Genomic DNA, 12814 nt, shown 5'->3' with positions numbered 1-12814 from the left:
CTAGCACATAGTAGGCAGCCAATAAATACTAATTTCCTTCCTTCCTATGAAATATAAGATAACTCTGAAATAAAAGTAGCTTTATGGCCTTAAAGAAACAATAGTTTGGGAATCAAAGCCAACCTCATCAAACATTCCCTATTATAGTGAACTCTTTTAGTTTTAACGTTTAAAAGAAAAAAAAGCTCTAATAATTGAAATGGTTTTCCTGAATTTCAATTTTAAGAGAAAGAAATATATTACAATTTTTAAGAGACTATCAGGTATTTTAGTAATGATGCTGAGAGACTGCAGATTCAATCCAATATTACACCTTCTCTCCACTGGGTACATCATCTAAGAAAGATCCAGCGTAATTTAGTGTTACTATTTTATTTCTCTTAGTGGAAATAGTGGGGATTGGACCTATCTGGAATTTTTAATAGACATTACAGGAAACCTGGGGCTTTCTGGGCAGCATTTATGAATTTTAAAGGGACAGAAATAATCCATTTTTCTGGGAAACACTCATGTAGAATGGACTCTTCTTAATGATGTGTTAATGAGGTGGCTGCAAAGGCCTGATGCTGCTGGCCCAAGAGAGAGGGGCTGTGGCCTCCTGGCACCCTTGGTCCCCTTTATTCAGGAGAATGATCCTGCCTGCTGCCTTACTTATTTTTGTCCCCTCCCTCTGAATTGGGGAACTAACCTTTCTGTGTGTAGATACTAGACTGTGTGTAGATACTAGACTTCTCTCTCTGAGGACCAATCAACCCAAGCTGGGCTGTAATTCTTACCTGGTCTTAGCACTTATTATTATGCATCTAGAACACCATCCATTCACTTTTCACAGTTAAAATACCTGTGATTTTTAATGACCAAAACTAGATGACACTTGGATTTTGCAAACCATGTGTCATTGAAAGATTGATTTGTTATTCGGGACTGGACTTTTTTGTCTGATAATCACCCTGAATCCTATCCTCGGGTTAGTATTTGAGCACAGAGAGCGGCACTTCCATCTGGTCTTCTCTGAAATGTTGCACATACTGAAAAGGTGGATTTGGGGGGGTGTAATCACTGCGGATGCTGATTGCAACCATGAAATTAAAAGACGCTTACTCCTTGGAAGGAAAGTTATGACCAACCTAGATGGTATATTAAAAAGCATAGACATTACTTTGCCAACAAAGGTCCGTCTAGTCAAGAATATGGTTTTTCCAGTGGTCATGTATGGATGTGAGAGTTGGACTGTGAAGAAAACTGAGCACCGAAGAATTGATGCTTTTGAACTGTGGTGCTGGAGAAGACTCTTGAGAGTCCCTTGGACTGCAAGGAGATCCAACCAGTCCATTCTAAAGGAGATGAATCCTGGGTGTTCATTGGAAGGACTGATGCTAAAGCTGAAACTCCAATACTTCGGCCACCTCATGCGACGAGTTGACTCGCTGGAAAAGACTCTGATGCTGGGAGGGATTGGGGGCAGGTGGAGAAGGGGACAACAGAGAATGAGATGGCTGGATGGCATCACCGACTCGATGGACATGAGTTTGAGTGAACTCCGGGAGTTGGTGATGGACAGGGAGGCCTGGCGTGCTGTGATTCATGGGGTCGCAGAGTCGGACACAACTGAGCGACTGAACTGAACTTTTTTTTGCTAAGTTCTCACTTGACTTAATTTCAAACTGCAAGAATAATGTGACTATTTCTCTTACATCCTTTACACAGATTTACCAATTGTTCACATTTTGCTCCACCTGTCATTTTTTCCCCTCTTTGTGCTTATGTGTATAATTTCTTGAACTAAAAACTCTCAAATGAAAGTAAATTGGCAACATCAAGTCCCTTTACCAAATACTTGATGTACATTTCCTAAGATCAAGGACATTCTCTCAATTAACCACAGTCAAAATCGGGAAATACAGTGATCAAAATCGGGAAATTTAACATTGATGCAATGCTGTTATGTACTCCACACTTCAAATTCACAATTGTTTCAACAATGACCTTTATATCTATTTAATTTTTTCCTATTCCAGTATGCAATTCAGAATCCTGCATTGCATTTGGTTGCCATGTCTTCCCCATCTCCTTCAATCAGAACAGCTCCTTAATGTTTTTTAAGTCACCATGCAGAGTGCAAGCCAGTTATTTTGTAGAAGTTCCTCAATTTGGGTTTGTCTGATTTTTACTTATGATTGGATTCATGTCAGAATTTTTGGCAGCAATACTATTTAAATAACGTTGTACCATTTCTAATACCTCATATATATCAGGAGGCTCGTGACAATGTTCATCTTAATTTTGGTCATGTTAAACTTTGATCATTTGGCGAAGCTGGTGTCCTCCAGGTTTGTCAACTGTAAAGTCACTTTTCTTCCCATTGGAATGAATATGACATTTATGGAGAGAGGCTTTGAAGCTATGTAAATAGTTTGCTCCTCATCAAAGTTTCAACAAATTGGGATATTTTTAAGTGACCATCACATGGACCCAACCTAAATTTTTATCAACAGAGGAATGGATAAAGAAGATGTGGTCCACATAAACAATGGAATATTACTAAGCCATATAAAGAGAACAAAATCAGGCCATTTGCAGCCACATGGATGGACCTAAAGATTATCATATTAAGTGAAGTCAGACAAAGACAAACATCATATGATAACATTCATATGTGGAATATAATTTTTAAAAATCGTAGAAATGAACTTATTTATAAAACAAACACAGAACCACAGACTTCTAAAACAAACTTTTGATAACCAAAAGGGAAACACAGGGAGGGCAAGGAAAATTAGGACCTTGGGATTAACATACACACAGTGCTATATAAAATAGATAACCAACAAGGACTTACTGTATAGCACAGGAAACTCTACTCAATTTTCTGTAATAACTGATATGGGTAAAGAATTTGAAAAAGAATGAATTTACATATATGTATAACTGAATCACTTTGCTGTTCACTTGAAACTAACACAACATTATAAATCTCCAGTAACATTTTTTTAAGGTGGCCATTACAATGGGGGCCCAATTTTTAAAATTAGGGATGACTGTTTCTATACTCCCTCTATAACTCCATACCTCCTCACACTTTGCTTCACTCTTCCCCTTTCCCCTCCTGCATCCAGCCTCTCAACCTGTATCCTCACTCTTTTCCTTCTACTCACTACCTCTAACTGTTTTGGCACTTGTGAGTCTGTGCCTGATGCCTAACTTGTATGGGTCATCAGTCTTGCCTGCCACTCCCAAATCTAGTACATGTCAGGCACAATGCTTTGTAATACTTAGTGCCCATTTTTTATTGTAAAAATTTTAAACATAGAAAGATGTTTAGAGAATGATTCAATGACCATCCATATAGTCTCCTTCCAGACTCAATAAATGCAAATATTTTCCCATATTTGTTTCATCTTTTACTTGACATTATGCCACTTCAACCCTAAATTCTTCACATATCTCCTTAAAATGAAAAATTTCTAAATTATCAAACCTAAGAAAATTAACAATAATTTTAACATTTCTTTTAGTATTCCATCCATATTTATAGTTGTTTTAAAGTTTATCTACAAATTCTTTGGTACTGCTGGTTTTAAGAGGCAGAGCCTAATTACCCTCCCCATAAGTGTGGGCTGCACTTAGTGACTCATTTCTAATGTACAGAATAAAGCAAAAATACCTCTGTGTAACTTCAGAGACTAAGTCTTTCTGTGCTCACTTTCTGTCTTAGATCATTCATTCTAGGGCAAGTTAGCTTCCATGCTGTGGGGACACTCAAGCAGCTTGTGCTCAACATCACTTATTATTAGAGAAATGCAGGTGGTGCTTGTGGTAAAGAACCCATGTGCCAGTGCAGGAGACTTAAGAGACACAGGTTCGATCCTTGAGTCTGGAAAAATCCCTTGGAAGAGGGAATGGCAACCCACTCCAGTATTCTTGCCTGGAGAATTCCATAGATAGAGGAAGCTGGCTCGCTACAGTCCATAGGGTCGCAAAGAGTTGGATATGACTGAACAACTAACACTTTCACTTCCAGGACAAGTATCCTATTTTGCATTTTGGATTTGCGTGATCATTTCCTCTTAAATTAATTTAATTTGTTCCTCCCTCCACTGTTTTCCTTGTAGACTGTAAGTTAGGTTAAGGATTGATTAGAATCAAGTTCAACAGATTTGACAAGAAGACTTCATAAGAATTCATAATGCTGTGTATTTCATATTACATCACACAAAGGGGCAGATACTGTCAGGATGGCACTCTATGGGTTATGCTAAGTTTGATCACTTAGTGAAGGTGGTTTACTGCTGGGTCTTCCCATTGTAAAATCACATTTTTCTTTTTATAATTGATAAGAAATCTGTGATGAATACTTTGGCATTGTGAAGATATCCTGTTCCTTAGCAAATTTTCACTTAATGACATTTTAGCATATATTGATGATCTTTGCTTGGATCAATTATTAGAGAACATTCAAAATGTTGACTTGTTAATTATATCCTTTCTTATGCACTTTATTAGCTGATATTCTTCTGCATAGAAGAGCTTTCTTCCCTTCCTCTCCCCCTCCCTTCCTCTCTTTGTCCTTACCCTCCTCTCTTTGAATATCACTATGGTCTTTTACATTTTTTAAAAGTTCCTGTTAAAATAAAATATAGCAATTTCATAATTTGTGATAAAATTGTCAAATTACATTATTCTAAACTGTATTCAAATGACACTGATAGTATTAACAGTAAACCAATTAAGTAAGGTTAAAAAAATTTCTTTGCAGTTCTTTTCATTTTTATAATGTATGCTGCTAAATATATAGCTTATTGGAGTCAGAGAAATGTGTTCAAAAGTCACTTGAAATAATTTGTAATTCTTGATTTCTCTGGCTATACTGTCAATTTGACTTATAGCAAAGTTCATCTGTTTCTTTTGGGCAATATTAGGATTTTCTTTTTCTCCTTTTTTGATGTAATTTTATTTTTGAATATGCAGAATATTAATACATATTTCAAAAGTGAGAACTACATAGAAAGGTATCCTCAGAGAAGTCTCCATCCCATCTTGATACCTTTCTCCCATTTATTTATACCTCCATAATAGCAATTTTATTACTTTCTGATTGTCCATCCTATGATTTTTGCAAAAGCAAATATATATATTAATAGTTACATATTGTTTGTGTATATCTTATATATTCTATATATATGCTACAATATATACAATGTAATTAATGTGTGTGTATACAAACACACTGTTTTATACATGTGCATGTGTGTGTGGGATGTACATATGCATACCTGTTAATGTACACCTCTTAACAGACTTTAAAGTGTACATTATAATATTGTTGACTGTAGGTATGATGCTGTACAGCAGATCTTCTCTCTTCCTTCATACACAAAATGTAGCAGACCATATAGACTGTTTTGTATCTTGATTTTTTTTAACTTGGTACCTCTTAGAAATTCAGTTCAGTTCAGTTCAGTTCAGTCGCTCAGTCGTGTCCGACTCTCTGCGACCCCATGAATCACAGCACGCCAGGCCTCCCTGTCCATCACCAACTCCCGGAGTACACTCAAACTCATGTCCACAGAGTTGGTGATGCCATCCAGCCATCTCATTCTCCGTCGTCCCTTTCTCCTCCCGCCCCCAACCTTTCCCAGCATCAGAGTCTTTTCCAGTGAGTCAACTCGTCGCATGAGGTGGCCAAAGTATTGCAGCTTCAGCTTTAGCATCAGTCCCTCCAATGAACACCCAGGATTGGTCTCCTTTAGAATGGACTGGTTGGATCTCCTTGCAGTATAAGGGACTCTCAAGAGTCTTCTCCAACACCACAGTTCAAAAGCATCGATTCTTCGGCGATCAGCTTTCTTCACAGTCCAACTCTCACATCCATACATGACCACGGGAAAAACCATTGCCTTGACTAGACGGACCTTGGTTGGCAAAGTAATGTCTCTGCTTTTTAATATACTATCAAGGTTGGTCATAACTTTCCTTCCAAGGAGCAAGCGTCTTTTAATTTCATGGCTGCAATCAGCATCTGCAGTGATTTTGGAGCCCAAAAAAATAAAGTCTGACACTGTTTCCACTGTTTCCCCATCTATTTGTCATGAAGTGATGGGACCAGATGCCATGATCTTTGTTTTCTGAATGTTGAGCTTCAAGCCAACCTTTTCACTCTCCTCTTTCACTTTCATCAAGAGGCTTTTGAGTTCCTCTTCACTTTCTGCCATAAGGGTAGTGTCATCTGCATATCTGAGGTTATTGATATTTCTCCCAGCAATCTTGATTCCAGCTTGTGCTTCTTCCAGCCCAGTGTTCCTCATGATGTACTCTGCATAGAAGTTAAATAAGCAGGGTGACAATATACAGCCTTGACGTACACCTTTTCCTATTTGGAACCAGTCTGTTGTTCCATGTCCAGTTCTAACTGTTGCTTCCTGACCTGCAACAGGTTTCTCAATGGTATGGACCTAACAGAAGCAGAAGATATTAAGAAGAGGTGGCAGGAATACACAGAAGAACTGTACAAAAAAGATCTTCATGACCAAGATAGTCACGATAACGTGATCACTGACCTAGAGCCAGACATCTTGGAATGTGAAGTCAAGTGGGCCTTAGAAAGCATCACTACGAACAAAGCTAGTGGAGGTGATGGAATTCCAGTTGAGCTATTTCAAGTCTTGAAAGATGATGCTGTGAAAGTGCTGCACTCAATATGCCAGCAAATTTGGAAAACTCAGCAGTGGCCACAGGACTGGAAGAGGTCAGTCTTCATTCCAATCCCAAAGAAAGGCAATGCCAAAGAATGCTCAAACTACCGCACAATTGCACTCATCTCACACGCTAGTAAAGTCATGCTCAAAATTCTCCAAGCCAGGCTTCAGCAGTATGTAAACTGTGAACTCCCAGATGTTCAAGCAGGTTTTAGAAAAGGCAGAGGCACCAGAGATCAAATTGCCAACATCCGCTGGATCATGGAGAAAGCAAGAGAGTTCCAGAAAAACATCTATTTCTGCTTCATTGACTATGCCAAAGCCTTTGACTGTGTCGATCACAATAAACTGTGGAACATTCTGAAAGAGATGGGAATCCCAGACCACCTGACCTGCCTCTTAGAAATTACTCCATAACAATTCATAGGGTTTGTCCTAAATCCTTTCTTAATCAGTGTATAATACTCCATTATGTGGCTAGGGTATTCAACCAGTCCATATTAACAAGACATGCATTGTTTTCAGCCTTTGTTGTTACAAATAATATGTGACTAATAAATATATATATAATTTAGTGTTGCAGAAGTATATCTTCAGTACTGCTTAGTAAAAGAGTATGTACATATTTAACTTCATGAGATATTGCCAAGTTCCCCACAAAAGGGCTTGTGCCATTTGTACTGTCCACCATCAATGAAGAGAGTATATGTTTCTGCAAAGCCTTGAACAGTGTGTTTTGTCAAGTATTTCACTTTTGCCAGTTTAATAAACCTAAAATATGTTTGAATACAGTAGTACTTTGTATTCCTATTCTGATTGATTTAAAGCATATTTCCATGTGTTTAAGGGTCATCTCTGGAGAAGGCAATGGCACCCCACTCCAGTACTCTTGCCTGGAAAATCCCATGGACGGAGGAGCCTGGTGGGCTACAGTCCATAGGGTCGCTAAGAGTTGGACACGACTGAGCGACTTCACTTTCAATTTTCACATTCATGCATTAGAGAAGGAAATGGCAACCCACTCCAGTGTTCTTGCCTGGAGAATCCCAGAGACAGGGGAGCCTGGTGGGCTGCCATCTATGGGGTCGCACAGAGTTGGACACGACTGAAGCGACTTAGCAGCAGCAACAGCAGCAAAGGTCATCTCACTTTCTTTTCCTGCAGTTTCTCTGTCATTTTTCTCATTTTTCTATTGGGCTTTTGGTACTTTTCTTTCAATTTAAAAATACATATTTATATTTCAATGTCTATTTTATTGTGATAAAAGCATTTGCAGAAGATCTAACCTTTTAACAGATTTTGAAGTGTACATTATATTATTCTTGACTTAGGTATGATGTTGTACAGCAGATCTTTAGAGCTTATTTATCTGAACTGAAATACTATACTAATTGACTAGTAACTCATTTCTCCCTTTCCACAACCCCTTTGATCTTATGGATTTGGCTATTTTAGCTACCTCAGATAAGTGGAATCATGCAGTATTTATCTTTCTGTGCCTGGTTTATTTTGTTTAGCACAATGTCCTCAAGCTTCTTCTGTGTTGTCACATACTGCAAAATTTCCTTCTTTTTAAAGGCTGAATAGTATTCCATTGTATGTACAGACCATATTTTTTAAAATCCATTCATCTGTTGTTTGACATTTAAGTTTGTGCACATCTTGGCTACTGTAAACAATGCTTCAATAAACATAGTAGTGCTAATATCTCTTTGAGATCCTAATTTCATTTCCTTTGGATAAATACCCAGAAATGAGATTGCTGAATCTTGTGATAGTTCTATTTTTAATTTTTTGAGGAACCTCCATACTATTTTCCAAAGAGGCTACATTATTTTGCATTCCCTTCAACAGTGTGCAAGGATTCCAATTTCTCCACACAGTTGCCAACATTTGTTGTCTTTTGTTTTTTGATAATAGCCATCCTGACAGTTGTGAGATGATATCTTATTGTGGTTTTTATTTACATTCTCCTGATTATTAGTGATGCTGAGCATTTTTTAATATACCTATTGGCCATTTGTATGTCTTCATTGAGAAATAGTCCTTAGGCCATTTTTTTCACTTGTGTTATCACTTTTTTATAATTGAGTTGAAGTACCTTATATATTTTGGATGTTAACTCTTTACTGGGCTTCCCTGGTATCTCAGTTGGTAAAGAATCTGCCTGCAATGCAGGAGACTCCAGTTCCATCCTTGGGTCGGGAATATCTGCTAGAGAAGGGATAGGCTACCCACTTCGGTATTCATAGGCTTCCCTTGTGGCTCAGCTGGGTAAAGAACCCACCTGCAATGTGGGAGACCTGGATTCAATCCCTGGGTTGGGAAAATCCCTTGGCGAAGGGAAAGACTACCCAGTATTCTGTCCTGGAGAATTCCATGAACTGTATAGTCCATGGGGTCACAGAGAGTTGGACATGACTGAGTGACTTTCACTCCTTATTAGATATATGGTTTGTAAATATTTTCTCCCTTTCTGTAGGTCGGCTTTTCACTCTGTTAATTAAACGTTTCCCTTGCTGTGAAGGTTTTTCACTTAATGTAATCTCACTTGTTCCTTATTTTTGTTTATTTATTTTGCCTGTGCTTTTGGTGTCATACTCATGAAATCACTGTCAAGACCAATGTCATGAAACTTTCTACCTATGTTTTATTCTAGGAGTTTTACAGTTTTGAATCTTATATTTAAATCTTTAATTCATTTTGAGTTGATTTTTGTGTGTGGTATAAGATAAAGGGTCAATCTTATTCTCTTGCATGTGGTTATTCAGTTTTCTAAGCACCATTTGTTGAAGAGACTATCATTTCTCCAATGTGTATTCTTGGTGCCCTTGTCAAAGATCAGTTGAATGTATATGTGTGGATTTATTTCTGGCTCTTTATTCTTTTCTATTAGATGATATGACTGTCTTTATGCCACAATCATACATTCTGTTTTGGTTGCTATAGCTTTGTAATATATTTTGAAATCAGGGAGCCTGATGCCTCCATCTTTGTTCTTCTTGCTCAAGATTGATTTGGCTATTCATGGTCTTTTGTGGTTCCATATGAATTCTAGAATGGTTTTTTTCTATTTCTGTAAAAAATGCCATTGGATTTTTGATAGGGATTGCATTAAATCTGTAGGTAACTTTGGGTCATATGGACATTTTAACAATGCCAATTCTTCCATTCTATGAACATGAGCTGTCTTTCCATTTGTTTGTTTCTTAATTGCTTTTATCAATGTTTTGTAATTTTTAATATATAGGTCTTTTACTTCCTCAGTTAAGTTTATTTCTAAGTACTTTATTCTTTTTTATTCTATTGTAAATGGATGGTTTTCTAATTTCTTTCTCAGATAGTTCATTGTTGGTATATGGAAACCCAACTGATTTTTGTGTGTTGAATTTGTATCCTGCAACTTCACTGAATTCATTTACTAGATGTAACAGTTTTTATGGAGTCTCTAGAGTATTCTGTGTATAAGATCACACCATCTACCAGCAGAGGCAATTTTTTTTCTTCATTTCTGATTTGGATGCTTTCATTTCTTTTTCTTGACTAGTTAATATGGCTAGGACTCCCAATTCTATGTTGAGTAGAATGGCAAGAGTGTGCACCCTTGCTGTCCTTTCAATTTTTAATGGATCTTTATGTGTCAGGAAGATTAGCTGTTCTTCTGTGATATAAGATGCAAATATTTTTCATTTTACTTTGTCATCTTTTAACTTATGAAGCTTTTTCAAGACAATTTTATTTTTATGTAGTAGAATTTATCAGTCTTTTCATTGCTTCTTGATTTTAAGTCATAGTTAGAAAAGTTTTTCCCAAGTCTATGTTATGAAGTAATTCACCCATACTTTATTTTAGTATTTAAGTTGTTTTTCATGTATTTTTGTTTATATGTTAAATTACATTTTAAACATTATTCTCAAAGTTTCTGTCTAAATGAATGTCCCTTTAATAATTGTCTGATTCTCTGTCTTGAGTTCCCCAGAAGCAGACTCTAAGTTAAGGCTTCATGTACATGTGATTTATTTTAAAAGTGCTCACAGAAGAAACTAGAAAAGAAGTGAGGGAAGCAGGACAGAGAAGGGAAAGAGGCCAAACCAGATGCAACTTCAGGCAAGATCTCATGGAGGACAGATTCAGCCTGATCCCTCAGGGAGCTTCCATGTAAATTATGCCTCCAAGTTGTTCTGACATGAGGCAAGGAGGCTGAGCTTTCATATTCCTATATCCATTAGACACTAGCTAAATTATGTTCCAAGCAAAGACAGCTACCATCAGAAGAGTTTGAGATGAAACCTTTGGAAGCAAAGCACACCAAAACCAGCAGAGGAGTGCATAGAAACAGTAAGAAAGATCTGAAAGGATTTGAGTGAGTACTGATGAAGCTTTCACCACAGCTTTGCAAAACCTAAAAAGCAGAAGGCTGTGGGAGGAGCACTGCTAGTGGTGGGAAGGAATGAGAGAAAAAGCCCAAAGAAAGAGTCACTTCTTTTCTCTGCGTCCTATTATTGCTACACTCCTGGAGCTCAGATAGCAGATAATTGATTAATTATCTCTGTTTACACTGAAGTCTTGGCTTTGTAGAAACACTTGGATCAGAAGGAAATTTCCAACATCTCTTGATTATGTGAAGCAGACTACCTTAGATAAGCAATTCCAAAGTCTCCTTCCCAATAAAAAGCTTTTCCCAACAAGAGCCAGTCTTCATATTTCTCCCCAGAAGTCCATGTAGATTGACTGTTTAAACATTATAAGAATTAGGACCATATGTAGAAAGCCATGAATCTGCCCCTCCAACCAAGGGAATAGGTGTCCCCTAAGCCTGATCACTCTACCACCACACTGTCTCATTCTTTCTTTGAAGGCACAGAATACCCCTTGCCCAAACTCTATCTTAAACTCTGAAAACAGGCTGTCCAGTTGTTAGGACTCTGAGTTTCCAATGATGGGGGCCTGGGTTCCATGCCTGGCTGGGGAACAAAGATCTCACTGCAGTGAGGCCAAAAAATATTTTTAAAAATCAAATAAAATGAAACTCTGCACACAGCTGACCCTGACTGGAGACCTCCACCATCTGAAAGACCCTATAAGCACATGCCTACATTTTCAGTTAGTTGGACCCATGAGATCTATTCTATCATTGGAAGCCCCTTCCCAAAATGAGAGCTCTTCCAGAACCTTCTTCTCTTACATCCTCTCATTCAAATCCTGTTTAGTGGTTGAGAGACCAAGATTTGAAGTCAAATCTTGGAAAACCAACTCAGTCACTTTTTAGATACATGACTTTAGAATAGTTTCTAAGTGCCCTCATCGCTTCTCGGCCTTTTGGCTAAGATCAAGTGTAGTTTCTAAGTGCCCTCAATCTCAATTTATTCATGTGAAAAAGAGAGATATTTACTTACATTGCAGAATTAGTATAATTATTAAGTAAAAGCTTAAAGCCCTTAGCATTGTTATTATGACAATATGTTATTATTGTCATTCATTATTCTCATTGCACTTGGATGTTTCTTACACTGTTTATTTCCCTCTAAACATTTCCTCAGAGACTCTTATTCTATTATAAATAACCTACTTTATTTTCTCAACCACTGCACAGAGCAGTATCTCCTGGCACAACACCTCTTCGAGGCTGGTGCACGGGGATGACCCAGAGGGAAGATAATGGGAGGAGGGAGGTGGGAGGGGGGTTCAGGAAGGGGAACTCATGTACACCTGGGGCAGATTCATGTCAATGTATGGCAAAACCAACCAATATAATATTGTAAAATAATTAGCCTCCAATAAAAAAATAAAAATAAATAAAACTTATTCCATGAAGAAGGCTGATTCTTCTATATTCATGTATCACAGGCTGTGACTTGGTTCTATCTCCGAGCATCCAAATACAAGTGGCAGATAATTACTCCTCCATCCTGAGGCAAGAAACCTTCCTTTGTTAAGGTTTGTATCAGCTGTATGTACTTCCTTCCTAACGCTTTTTGAAACTTTCACCTATTTCCCTTTATTCATAAGGGCCTGGACACCAGCTTGCTGTTTTCTCTTGGTCATGTCCCATCTTCATGCTGGATGGTTTCTATATCCATGTGACGCCATCCAGCCTCCCAGCCTCATCGCTGTTTTTT

General features: G+C 37.7%; 1 pseudogene; it reads left to right on the top strand.

Moving 5' to 3' along the window:
• The first annotated feature begins 11998 nt into the window (after nucleotides 1-11998).
• On the top strand, nucleotides 11999-12127 carry LOC148773272 (U2 spliceosomal RNA; annotated as a pseudogene).
• The last annotated feature ends 687 nt before the right edge of the window (nucleotides 12128-12814 follow it).

Source organism: Moschus berezovskii, chromosome X (assembly GCF_049115385.1).
Source record: "Moschus berezovskii isolate FMDL1 chromosome X, NW_MosBer_1.0, whole genome shotgun sequence".
Lineage (NCBI taxonomy): Eukaryota > Metazoa > Chordata > Mammalia > Artiodactyla > Moschidae > Moschus > Moschus berezovskii.
The sequence above is the reverse complement of the archived record's forward strand: the minus strand, read 5'-3'. Positions and strand labels throughout refer to the sequence as shown.